We start from the raw sequence: 14,703 nt of genomic DNA on the forward strand, positions 1-14,703 counted from the left end.
CATCTTCCGGCCCCTGGCTCTAATTTTTCTTATAAAATGGAAACTATGAACTTCAGCTCATACTCACCCAGAGAGTTTACATTATTTATATCTTCTGAAGCACAGTTAAGTGATAGAAACAAATAGCGACGTCCTTAGGTTCTTTATGTGACAGAATGAGTAAATGATTCTGACAGACTGAATAAATGATTTTAGGCTCACTCAATTTGATTAGATCTTATTTTCTGCCTTTTAATTATGAAACTGGTACTTTAGAAAGAACTAAAGATTAGAAAGAGATTTTTAAATATTTTATTTTTCCTAAGAGATATGTTAATTTGACAAGTACACTTCTTTCACATAAAGCTGGAAATTCTATGTTTGCCCATAGAACTTATTATCACATGGAAATGTCCTTTAGTTTGCTTTTAAAAGATACAAGTATATTATTATTTAAAGGGAAAATAAAACTAAATGGTGCACGAGGTTTACTAGATATCAGCTGTCCTTATAATATTATTTATAAAGTGTTAACTCTTTTTTTATTTCTGAAAATTCAAAAGAAAGTTTGTATAAATTTAAAAAAAAAGCATATTGGGCTGGGATGTAATTCACTCGTTGAGAGCTTGTGTAGCATAAACAAGGCCCTGAGTTGGATTCCCCAGCATTGTAAGAGCAAAACAAGAAGAAGGGAGGGAGGGCTGGACAGATGGCTTAGTGGTTAAGGCGTTTGCCTGCAAAGCCAAAGGACCTCAGTTCAATTCCCCAGGACCCACGTAAACCAGATGCACTGCGGGGGGGTGCATCATCTGGAGTTCGTTTGCAGTGGCTGGTGGCCCTGGCAATGCCCATTCTCTCTCTCTCTCTGCCTCTTTCTCTCCCTCTGCCTTTTTTTGTCTCTAAAATATATAAATAAAATTATTTTTTAAAAAGAAGGAAAAGGAAGTGAGAAATAGCTCACTGTGCTCCATCACAATGTATAATGTTTGTATTTTTTGTATCAGTTAAGATGTTAAAATGAGATTCTACAAGGTAACTCCCCGTGAGAGCTGGAGTCTAGTGCAGTTGGCCTCTCCTTGCTGGCACAAAGCGCCCAACCCAACACAGCTGATGGAGGAAACTTGTTTATTTTGGCTTATGTTCTCAAAGGGTAACTCCATCGCTGCAGGGATAGGGATAAGCAGAGGTTGGACATCACATCACGCACGTAAAACACCAGTGCATGAAAATGAGCTGAACATTGGTAAGGGGAAGCTGGCTATGACACCCATAACGCTGCCTCCCACAACACACCTCCTCCAGGAAGGCTCCCATTCCCAAATTGACATCAGCTGGGGCCCTAGCATTCAGAACAAGTGAGCTAATGGGGGTCATCTGATTCAAACAACCACAGCGTTTTACCAGCTGAACACAGACAGCACTGTGAGTAAACCTGTACTTTTAGCAGAAGTGTTCATCAAGGTCTTTAATTTCTGCCAAGTGTGGTGGTGTACACCTTTAATCCCAGAACTCAGGAGGCAGAGGTAGGAGGATCACTGTGAGTTTGAGGTCACCCTGAGACTACATAGTGAATTCCGGGTCAGCCTGGGCTAGAGTGAGACCCTACCTCAAAAAAAAAAAGGAAGGTGGGAAGAAAGAATGCTTTACAATCTTATAATCTCTGGAAAGCCAACTTGCTCCACAGTTTCAGGGTTAGATACCTGTCAATGGCAGCTTCTCTCCAAAGCAAACCTAAGTGTACCCAAGCAGTATCCAGGAACTTGAAGCCAGATGCAACCTTTCCTCAGCACAAACAAGAGACTGCTTCTTCAGCCCCGCAGAGGCCAACATTTCAGGGTGCTCAGAAAACAGTGCTGTGTTTGCATACAATCTCTTGTATGGTTTATTTTATTTTATTGTATTGAGATAAGGTTTCACTCTAGCTCAGGCTGACCGGGAACTCACTGCATAGTTTCAGGATAACCTTGAACTCATGATGAATCAGTCTCCTATCTCTGCCTCCCAACTGCTAGGATTGCCTATATATTTCAGTTCATTTCTAGGTCACATGTGCCTAATACAGTGTAATATTTGCTCTGCAGTATTGTTTTGAGAGTAATGACAAGTAAAGTCTTTACATGTAGAGTAGATATGTAATTTTTTCCATATATATATATTGCTTCTGTAGCACAGATTTATGTAAAATGTCAACTTTATGGAGAATTTTCCACTACCTGACATAACAGTACTCAGTAAGTAGTCACAGTAACTTGTTTGTAATTCCTTTCTGTAGAGAGTTTGAGAACATAAAATAATCACTCAAGATTGATAGGAGTGAAAATGAGAGTTCCAGCTCTGGAAAATTAAATGTAGCCAACACTTAATCTAAAAAAACATTTAGCAAAATTGGCAAGGCATCAATATACCAGCAAGTAAGTTTGAATCTCTCTAATAACACACACACACACACATGTATATTATTTTTTATTTATTTATTTTTTTTGCGGGAGGGTCTTGCTCTATCCCATGCTGATGTGGAATTCACTCTGTAGTCCAGGCTGGTCTCCAACTCACTGAGATCTTCCTACCTCCACCTCCCAAATGCTGGGATGAAAGGCATGCTCCACCATGCTCAGCTAATTATATTTTTAACTAGCTAAAGAAGAAGTTGGTTTCCATATGGCTTATTCATAATGACTTTATTGTGTCTACTCCTCCCCCATCCTCTCTGTTCCTTCATCCCTCTCCCTGTATTCATTTCTTTTATTTATTTATTTATTTGCTTTGCAGTGCTGAGGATCAAACTCTGGACTCCTACATGCTAGTCAAGCACACTTTATTAAGCTATACCATAACACACACACACACACACACACACACACACACACACACACACACACATACACACACACACACACACACACACACACACACACACACACACACACATATGTAATTTCTATTCACTAAAAAGGAAGAGAAGCAACAGTACCCAGTAGCAATGAACATTTATAATGCCTAGATGTTAGTCTCTAATATTGTTCTCCACTAAAAGGATCTATTGCTCCCTGAGAAAATGACTTATTCCAGGATGAGAGCAAGATATATGCAAGACAAACTGGAAACACCTTATGCCAAAAAGTAAGTATTGCCCAAGAATTTGATGGAGACTCACCACTAGGTATAAAAGCCAGCTTTAAAGTATTTCTATGGGCTAAGTCTGGGTCAGTTTGCATTCTAAAATAACTAAATACAAGTGCCAGGCATGGTGGCACATGCTTTTAATCCCAGCACTCGGGAGGCACAGGTAGGAGGATCACCATGAGTTCAAGGCCACCCTGAGACTACATAGTGAATTCCAGGTCAGCCTGAGCTAGAGTGAGATGCTACCTCAAAAAACAAAACAACAACAACAAACAACAACAAAATACAGTAAAAAATTGTAACCCACTGGAAGGTCAAGTGTTAACTAGTAAATGTAAGAAAACTAGTTTGCAGGTCATCATTCCATAGTCCTCATATGAAGGATTCAATCAGTCAGAGGGGTACTGTCAAAGAGAATCTGAAATCTAGGGGCAGTTTCAATGAGGAGTGAGCTTATTTGGATGGCTTTAAGGTATATGAAACTTAATAGCAAATGAAAAATTTTAAATTGGGCTGGGGATATTTCTGAGTAGTAGAGTGTTATATAGGGCCTACTTTCAGTCCCTGGCACTGCGGGGGGTGTGGGTGGCTGTGTGGGGAAAGGGTTGAGGAGGGATTAAGATTGACTTAAACTGGGAGAGTGTGGTGGTATACCTCTGTGATCCCAGCACTAAGTAGGTGGAGGCTGGAGGATCAGAAGTCCAAGGCCCAGTTCCAGCCACATGGTCAATATGAGACTAGCCTGGGATACTTGAGACCCTGTCTGGGAGAGAAAGGAAGGAAGAGAGAGGGGGAGGGAAGGAGAGAGAGAAAGGAGGAAGGAAGAGAGAGAAATAAGGAAAGAGAGAGAAAGGAAGAAAGAAGGAAAGAATGAAAAAGGAGAAAGAGGGCTTTACCCTGCTTCTACCTTCTCATGGGCAGGAGCTCTCTACTCTGGGCTTTATGCTGTTCCTACTTTCTTTTTTCCACATTTTTAATTAACAACTTCCATGATTATAAACAATACCCATGGTATCACCCTACCTCCCCCACTTTCCCCTTTGAAACTCCATTCTCCATCATATTCCCTCCCCCTCTCAATCAGTCTCTCTGTTATTTTGATGTCATGATCTTTTCCTCCTATTATGATGGTCTTGTGTAGGTAGTGTCAGGCACTGTGAGGTCATGGATATGTCTGGCGGAGCACACTGTAAGGAGTCCTACCCTTCCTTTGGCTCTTACGTTCTTTCTGCCACCTCTTTGGCAATAGACCCTGAGCCTTGGAAGGTGTGATAGAGATATTGCAGTACTGAGCACTCCTGTCACTTCTTTCCAGCACCATGATGCCCTGAGTCATCCCAAGGTCATTTCCATCTGAAAAGAGAAGTTTCTCTACCAAAAGTGAGAGTAGCATTAATATAAGGGTGTGAACATTAAGAGAAATGCTTACTGGGCAATTTGATAAGCATAGTATATACATTTAGCCAGACAGTAGCAGACGTTACACCCCTAGAGCTCATGACTACCCCTGTTTTAAGTTTTCAGTATCAGGGGTGTATTCCCTCCCATGGAGTGGGCCTCCAGTCCAATTAGAGGGCAGTTGATTTCTACCATGACAGACATGCCACTATTGCACCCTTTGGCTCATTTGGCCTGGCTGGTCAAATATAAGGCTTGTAGTGTCCACTGTTGAGTATCTTCTCTGGTGTTTTCTTTCTCTCCCATTGAACTGCATGCAGAATGGTTTCTTCCAGCTTTCTATCAGCTGGTCTACATGGAGGAGGTTATCAGCTCAGTTCCAGCAGGATTTCTCAGTGGCCTTGCATCCCAAGTATGTGGAGTCTTGAGCAATTGGGTCTTACCATCAGTTCTTGGTGGGAAACCAAAGGCTTTGGCAATGGCCTATAATGTTTTGGGGATATCTGGGACTTCCCTGGCCAACAACTCACTGAAAGGTATCCCATCCCTGGCACTGAAAATTTTCTAGCAACAATCTATGGCATCTGAGTGTCCCATTGTCCAAAAAGGTAGGTTTCCATCTGATTTATTTATGTCCTCTTAGATTTTGATTAGCCCTCCCTCTACCTTTCCTTTATTCAATCTCTTCCCCTGACCTCACTTGGGCCTTTTCACCCCCATTAATCTATTTTACTTACATATATACAATACCATCCTATTAAGTAACCTCCTCCCTTCCTTTCTCTTCCCTTTATATCTCTTTTCTAGCTTACTGGCCTTTGCTACTGAGTTTTCTTCCTACTCACAAAGAAATCCAATCATCTGTAGCTATAATCCACATATGAGAGAGAACATGTGATGCTTGGCTTTCTGGGCCATGGTTGGATCCTTGAGGATACAGAGGTTAGAAGTTCATCTCAAGTGCAAGTTTTTCCCAGAGGCCTTGGTGGAAACTGAGATTCATTTATCAGTGCAGTCAGGTTAAGGAACTTCAGACTCACAACGCTTGTCAAATGCAGCTTCTCTGCAGGGGCTGGGGGGCAATTACAGCAAATGGGACAAAATGAGTAGTAAGCATTAAGAACGTCTCAGATCCTTCTCAGGCCATTCCACAGCAAACTAATGTGATAGTGCATCAGTCTCTAGCACTATATTCTAAGACCCTTAATATCCATCTCATTTTTTTCTCACCCCAACATTGTGAGAGAGGTACTAGTTTTCTGCACTCTTAGATATTGGGAAACCAAGACTCAGAGGCATTGGGTCAATGTTAATGGCGGAGTCACAGATTTAATCCAGCCTATCTGGTTGATTGTAGGGCATTCCTCCTTTGCTGTGGTCCCATCCCCTCTACCTGTCACTGTAGCCTCGAATGTGACTGAAAATCATACTGTTTACATGTTACGTATTCTCCTTTATTTTCATGACTTTGAAACTAAAATTTCTACTATAATCAGTTTTCTAAGGCCGCTTCTTTGGGAAATCATTTCGTTGTATGCTTAAGTGGCTTTGTTTTGGCTCGGTTTCATTATTTTGAGTCCTAATTCACATTCAAATGAGTTTCACGAAGGATCCATGCGCTATCTGCCTACCAAATCACCTCTATTCGAAAGACCTTCCAGACACTGATGAGTTAACAGTATCTTGACTGTTTTGTATTTTTAGTGAAAATATTTTCTCCCCAAAGTATAGTATCCATAGCTACATTTTTTTTTTTTTTTTTGCAATTTGGTACTGAAGAAAAATAGTCAGAATATTTTGTGATTTTTTGCTATTATTTTGTTCCTTTTATAATGACCTATTTTAATTTCTAGATTCAAGTGGGAGTCTTAATTTAATCTTCCACACACAATTTTGCTTTTGAGCAATTCAGTTGGGCCTAAGAGACAATTCTATTTTCTTTTTTTAAAAGATTTTATTTATTTATTTATTTGAGACAGAGAGAGGGGGAGAAAGAGAGAGACTGAGAATGTGTATGCCAGGGCCTCTAGCCACTGCAACTGAATTCCAGATGCATGCACCACCATGGGCATCTGGTTTTCGTGGAACCAGGAGAATCGAACCCAGGTCCTTAGGCTTCACAGGAATGTGCCTTGACCACTAAGCCATCTCTCCAGCCCAACAATTCTATTTTCTAATAAAAGAATAACAGGTTTTCTTTCTGGTTTTGTTTTTGTATTAAAATTGTATCTTTTTGTACTATGTTAGTGTCCTTTTTTTTTCTACTGGAGAATTCACTTTTGTATTGGACCCAGAAATATCTATGTCTGTTTCTATTGTCATTTCATTGACTGTTCTTTATTATTTGCTTTATTTTTGAATTCTTAGGAAAAACTCCAAAGTGTTCTCAATTTACTTTAGAATATAGTCATTTTCCTAAAGTATGAATCCTGTTTTGCCTCTATCTATGTTATACATACATACATACACACACACATACACACATATATATGTATGTATGTGTATGTATGTATACGTATATGTATATGTATATGTATGTGTGTGTGTGTATGTATGTATGTGTATATACATATATATATATATATATATATATATATATATATGGTATATTAGGTATCATGCCTCCCAACAAAACACCCTGTTTCCTTCTCCAGGAATGGTGGGAATGCATATAAGGAAGGAAATTGTTGGTAGACTACAGACTGCTTATGTTATCCCAGCCTCACCAACCTTGGATTTGAAGTTACTTCCTCTCCATTTATGACGATATAATGTCAGTTCAGTGTTCCTGGGCAGTGGGAGAAGTTTCTACCTTCCCCATTTTTAAAGCTGAAAAACCTGGGACTCATATGATGTCATAAGTCACAGCCATGGCTGCATCTGCTCCTAGTTTGAAAGGTGAAATCCACAAAACAAAACATAAGGCATTTCAAGTGGAGCATCTCACTGACATTTGGGATGTCCACAAGGCTGTACAGCCATTACTTCTGTGTAGTCTCCTCTCCGAGACAAAAAGCATGTGCATTAAGCCATCACCCCTGCCTGCTCTGTTCTCAACTCCTGGGAACACCCAACTCACTTCCTAGCACTGTGAAATTGCCTTGTCTCTACATGTCATTTAATATAAATGGAATCGTATGATAAGCTAACTTTTGCCTGGTTATTTCACTTAGTTTTTTTTAAAAAATATTTTAATTTATTTATTTGACAGAGAAAGAGAGAGAGAGAGAGAGAATGGGCACACCAGGGCCTCCAGCCACTGCCAATAAACTCCAGACGCACGCGCCCCCTTGTGCATCAGGCTAACGTGGGTCTGGGGAATCAAACCAGGTCCTTTGGCTTTGCAGGCAACACCTTACCCGCTAAGCCGTCCCTCCAGCCCCTTTCACTTAGCTTTTGAGATTTATCCAAGTTGAAGCAGATATCAGTACTTCATTCCTTTTCATGATTGAATAATTCACATACATAGTATGCACATGTCCATAATGCCTTGGTTTTTAAAAACCCACGCACTAGTTGGTGGGCATTTGGCTGTTCCCACCTCTGGCTATTATTATGAACAGTGTTGTTATGAGCATGATTATGCAGTTATTTCTCTGGGAACCTATTTTCAATTTTTTCCAGTTTAGGTCTTGTGGTATATTACTTATCTTTCTGCTACTGTAACAGACGCCTCATAGGATCCATGTGCCAAGTTACAGGAATAGTTTACCTCAGTTTGGGAGGTTTCAGATTATAAGCAGCAGTCTGGCTGCTTCGGGGCCTGTGGTGAGACAGTGTGTAAACAACAACAAAAAGACAGACTTTAGACTGGGCTCCACTATGCCCTTCAAGGGCATGTCCCTACTTACCTAGGATCTATCATTAGGCACCATCTCTTAAAGGTTCTCACAAATACCCAGTAGTCCCACTGTCTTGGTACCAATCCCTTAACACATGGGGCTTTAAGGAGAAATTCTAAATCCAAGCTACAGTATGGTAACTCTCAGTTTAAGAATTGAAGGAATTACCATATGTCTTCCAAAGAGCTGAGCATTCCCTATTCTTAGCACCAACATATAGTGTCCCAGGTTCACCTTCCCCTCAATTACAGAGAAGTTTAACCAACCAAGGGGTATGAAATGATATCTCACTTTGTTCTGGTTTGTACTTCCCTAATGATTAACAACATGGAGCATTTCCATGTGCTCATTGACCATTTATTTCTACTTCTTCTGTGGAGAACTATCTATTTAAGCCCTTTTTGCCATTTTAATTGTATTCTTTCTTATTTGATTTGCTAAGAATTTTTTCATTTGTACTTCTGGTGTTGGCTGATAGTTTTCTTTTTAAAAATGTCTGCTTTCTCACGACAGTGGCAGCCTCAAGAAATGAGTCCTGTTGTATTTCCTCTACTGCTAGGTTATGGAAGGTATGACAGAGAATTTGGTATAAGTTGTTCCCTAAATGTTTAGTAAACTTCACCATTGAATCCATCTGTCTCTGGTACTATTTTAGAATATTATTAATCCTCCAATCATCATGTGAATTATAGAACTTTTAGGCATAGATTTTTTTATAGTAATGATTTATTAGGTTTTTAATGCACATGTTGTTCTGCTCTTTTTTTTTCAGTTCTTTTTTTTGGGGGGGGGGTTTGAGGTAGGGTCTCACTCTGGCTCAGGCTGATGCTGCCTCAGGGTGGCCTAGAACTCATGGCAATCTTCTTACCTCGGCCTCCCCAGTGCCGTGATTAAAGGCATGTGGCACCATGCCTGGCTTCAGTTCCTTCTTTCTTTCTTTCTTTCTTTCTTTTTTTCTTTCTTTTTTTTCTCCTTTCCTTCCTTCCTTTCTTTCTTTTTTTAAGTACTGAAGTACTGGGTTGTAACTCAGGGTCTCATGAATGCTAGAAGATGCTCTGTCACTCAATCCTCTTTTAACTTTTTCTATTGAGACAAGGCCTTGCTAAGTTTCTCAGGATGGCCTTGAACTTGTGATCCTTTGCCTCTGGAGTAACTGGAATTATAAGCTTATAGTACCAACTCTGGCTTTGTGATAGTGGTAATCTTTCTTCTCTCATTAATCTTTTTAAAGAACTAGCCTTTTATTTTATTGCTTTTCTTTCTCTGTTGATTTCTTGTTTTCAACTCTACTAATTTCTGCTTTAGATATTTTGTTAAGCATTTTTCTTCTGCTTATTTTACATTGTGCTAAGTTGGAAAACGGAATGAAATTTTTGTCTTTTTTGTTTTCAAATTCATGCATTTAAAGCTATAAATACCCTTCTACGTATTGTATTAGTTGCACTTTGTACATTTTGATAAGCTGTGTTTTCTTTCAATTAATTCAAAATGTTTTAAAATTTCTCTTGGACCTATGTAGTCCTTAAAATTGAGCTTCATGTCAAGTACTTTGATTTTTTTCCAACTGTCCTCCCAATGCTGGATTGTATAAGTGTTATTTACAGACTCTGGGTACTAAACTTTAATCAAATATATGAGTCATAAATATATTGTCTCATCCTATAAATTATTTCCCTTTCTAATAAGGTTTCTACGCACAAATATTCCCAATTTTTATGAGGCCTGAATTGTCTATTTTTTCTTCTATTGTTTGTGGTTTTGGTGTCCTATCAAAGAGCTCATTGACAAATTCAGTGTCATAAATACTTATGTAAAGGTTTTTTCCATGAATTTTATGGTTGTAGCTTTTATTATTGGGCATTAAATCTTTTTGAAATTAATTTTTATATTTTATATTGTATTTTTAACATAGATATCTAGCTCTCTCTACATAATTAGTTGAAGAAACTTCTTTTCCTAGTCATTAAACCAAGAGGAGTTCATGTTGAAAATCTATTGACCATGAATGGATAGACTTATTTCTGAAATGTCATTTGTATTTTATTTGTTTATATGTTTAGCCGTATGACATTACTACATTGTTTAAATTATTTTAGTTTTGTGATTAGTTTTAGAATGAGGAAGTTTGAGTTCTCTGACCTAATTCTTCTTTTTCAATATGGTTTGAATCCTAGGGCCTCCTTGTAACTTCCTAAGTGTATTTAGAATTTTTTACAAGGAAAACAAAATTCCATTGGAATTTGAGCAAAGATTGTGCTGACTTTATAGGTCATGCTCTATAACATTGTCATCTACACAACACTAAATCTCTTACTCATGAGCATGGAATGCCATTTTCTACTTCTTTAAGTCTCGAGTTCTGTCAGCAATATTTGTTTTTAGAGCAGGAGTTTGGCGCTTCATTTGTTTAACTTGTTCTTATATATTTTAGCTATTTTCAACAATTACAAGTGGAATCATTTTGTGATTCCTTTCTAAAATACTGGATGAGTGGTCTAGAGGAATGCAACTGATTTTTTTATATTGATCTTGCAACTTGCAACTTTGCCACACTCATTTATTACCTTTAAAATGTGTTGTAGATTCTGTGAGATCTGCACATGGCACCTTTAAGAAGAGAAAGTGGTCCCCCTTCCCTTACAATGTGGATGCTCTTTTTCTCTTTCCAGCAGGCATGCCATCTAAAACTTGGAGCACAATGTTGAAAAGCGGCAGGGAAGTCAAGCACCCTTGGCTTCAGCTTAGGGGGAAGGTTTCCTCCTTTCACTGTTGAGTATATTAGCTGAAGGCTTTCTGTAAGTGTCCCTTATCTAGTCCAGGAAATCCCCTCATGGTCATAGTTTTATAAATGTTCTTATCATGAAATGTGTTGGATTTTGTCAAATTCCTTTTCTATATACATTAGTGTATTAGAATAGTACATTAATTTTATTGTATGTTTAGGTCCAATAAATTTTGCACTCCTAAAAAATTTAGTACTCTTAGTACATGCTCTTATATTTGGTTTGTTGGTGTTTCATAAAAGTTTATACATATATATATATATATATATATATATATAATATATAAGAATATATATATGTGTGTGGGTGTGTGTGTTTCTAATTTTCATTTCTAATGGTATCTTTATAACTGTAATAAGGATAAGTTTTGCCTTATAGAATGTATTTAAGGGATTCTCTCCTCTTCATTTTGAAGAACTAATTCTTCATTTAATGTTTGGTACATTGACCATCTTTGGAAAGTTCAATGTCCTACAAACACCATATAGAATCAATTTACCATGTGCAAATATGTAATAAGAGGTTAAGAAATGTAAGCTTATGTTACTGATTTTTGTTCTTAATCTGAATGAGTCACAAATCTCTATTTTTTGTTTAATTTAAACTCCAGCATAAATTGTGGGAAGAATAATCAATACATCAAATATCATGTTTAATATCTCTCTCTCCGTGTGTGTGTGTGTGTGTGTGTGTTAGGATGAAAATAAACAAGAGAATGCAGAGTCTGGTAAGATGAACTCCCATAATGGTCTTGATGGGCTCTCAGAGGAAGGGCTTGTTGATTTTATTTTCCTCATGTTTGTAAGGAAAAGCTTCCCCCAAGGCAGTGAGAGGAAACTTCTTAGGCAGAGTCTTCATAAGCTAGAGAGAAAGTCCCAGAGCAATTCTCATTCTGGTCATTATTGACCTCAGATTTAATGGCAAGAGCAACATTCACTAAGTTGACCCATTCTTATGCACAGAGATTTACCAATTAGAACCTCTTATCTGTCCAGTCAAACAACTTCGGATATTTCCCATCACATCTCCAGAAGTGAAACAGGGAGGTGACAAAACTCAGCCTAAACAGCAGCCATGGAGAGAGTCAGAGGGCTTGGCTGAGGCAGGGGAAGAAGCCGGGGTGAGAGTTTTAGCTACAAGGCTTGGAACTGATTGTAGGAAAACAGTAGAACAAGGAATTGACAGATTAGTATAATTAATGGTCTCATCCTCCTTGATTTTTTTATATAACTAAAATAAGTTTTCAGGTAAATCCCTTTGTCTAGGTAATTTTTCTGTTACCAGATATATATTACACCCTCAATAAATGTTTAAGAAATAATGACTTCTGATTTTTATCACCTAAACACATGCCAAAACTTCTTTTGTAATATCAAATTTAACAAGAACTTGACAGCCTTTTTATTCAAATCAATATCATATACATAGTTGGGGGGGTGGGGAATAACCATGTTGGTAAATGCCATGTTTACTGTTTCTCTCTCTCTCTCTCATTGGTGTGAAGATCAATGGCTACACAGCCTTGCCTAAATTTTTTAGGGGGAGTGTCTAGCAGTATTTTTCATACCATTAAGGCTTCCTGGAATGGCTTGAGAAAAGTCACCCATCTCAACACAGTCCTTGTCCTTAAGAGAGAGCATCTCTTTTCTCCCTACAAGCAGATCCAGCGGGTGTCTCTGATGACTGAGGTGATGGGAAGATATTTACCAGTACTTTCCATTGACCTCTCAGGGATCTTGCAAGTTATTTCCACTTTCCTTCAGACAAGTTTGGCTGGAGAAGGCAAGGGGAGCGTTTTCACACACAGGGTTTGAGCTGGATGCTAAATTTCCTACAGGAGGTTGGAAGGCAGAGGGCTGGTGTCATCTTTAAAGTAGTCCTCTGTAGCTTCAGGACAGCTGCCCAGTTGTCTTTTTTGTCCTGAACATCCTCTTTGCAATCACTGTTCGGTAAGGTTTGCCAAAGGCACAGAATTTATTGCACATCCTGGACTTCACTCAAGATATAAATTGCTTTCTGGATAATTTCATTTTTATGCAACCTTTAGGCACACCAGTGCTTAATTTGAAGGCAATCCACATTGGAAAAATGTCTTTTTCACTGTAAAACTTAATTGTCATCAGTTGTCCCAGAGAGGTTTCAGTAGAGAAAGTGGTTCCTGGTGTCAGGGCAGATGTGTCCCAGGAGGTTTTACCATTTTTGGAGCAAGTAGAGTTGCCAAAATACAGTTCACCCATATTCTCTTTTCTGTGGAACCACCACATACTGGGTGGGAGTATTTATGCTTCGTGTCTAAGTTTTATGAGGCACTAACAGAATTAGAGGTGGTCAGGAGAAAGAGTAAGTTCTCTGCACAGAGGCAGCTATAAAGCAGTCGTGTTCAGCTATTGCCTAATGTTTAGAATCTTTCAAACTGTTCCAGAAGTCTGTTCTCGAGGATACCGCACTCCTTCACTAAACATAATTTCAAATTTGGATACCATTACTGCAGTCCCAGATAACTCCAACTCTGGGGTCCCAACTGCCTAGATTTGGTCACTCTCTCTCATAGAAAAACAGACAGAGTTGTTACTGGTGACCCAGAAACAATAAAAAAAAAAAAAAAGAACTTGAATTTGCATAGCACACAGAACGTTCTCTATGGCGAGGATGGAAATTGCTGCTGTCCATGGAACAATCTCCAAATGTATTGCTAGATGTTTGTCTATCAGGCCAACAATGCTAGAGTTTATGATGGCTAGAGAAAAAACAATCCAGAAAAAGAGACGTCTGAGACAAAATGGGGTCTGTAAGATTAATAACAGGATCTGCCTATTTTACCTTCTAGTGGCTGATCCAAAAGCTAATTATCGAGGGCTGGAGAGATGGCTTAGCAGTTAAGGTGTTTGCCTACAAAGCCAAAGGACCCAGGTTCTATTCCCCTGAGCCCACATTAGCCAGATGCACAAGGGGGCACATGTGTCTGGAGTTCCTTTGCAGTGGCTAGAGGCCCTGGTGTGCTCATTCTCTCTCCCCCTTCTTTGTCTCCTTCTCTGTCAAATAAATAAAATATTTTTTAAAAAGCTAATTATCCATAACTGGAAAGTATTATCTTAGCAAATTCCCTCTCTTGCATCTAATCTAGGTATGTTTACATGGTCAATTTTCTCACACTTGTTATTGATTGATTTTACTTGCTTTTTTTTTTTTTTTTTTTTTTTTTGTTTTTTGAGGTAGGGTTTCACTCTGGTCCAGGCTGACCTGGAATTAACTCTGTCATCTCAGGGTGGCCTTGAACTCATGACAATCCTCCTACCTCTGCCTCCCAAGTGCTGGGATTAAAGGCGTGTGCCACCACGCCTGGCCCAACTTGCTATTTTTTTAAATTTTAAATGATTATCTTATTATGGCTGTTATTTATTTATTTATCTAAATGTTGAATTTTTACTATGGACAAACCAAAAATGTCTCTTAAAAATGATGTATCGAGCTCCTGAAAGAGGGAGGTAAATTCACCCTCCCTTTAAAATTGTAGACGTACAACTAACATTGAGCTGGAGACGCAGGTCAGTGACCAAGTGTTCTAGGTTCAACTTTAC

This window comes from Jaculus jaculus, chromosome 18 (assembly GCF_020740685.1).
Source record: "Jaculus jaculus isolate mJacJac1 chromosome 18, mJacJac1.mat.Y.cur, whole genome shotgun sequence".
In the NCBI taxonomy this organism is placed as follows: domain Eukaryota; kingdom Metazoa; phylum Chordata; class Mammalia; order Rodentia; family Dipodidae; genus Jaculus; species Jaculus jaculus.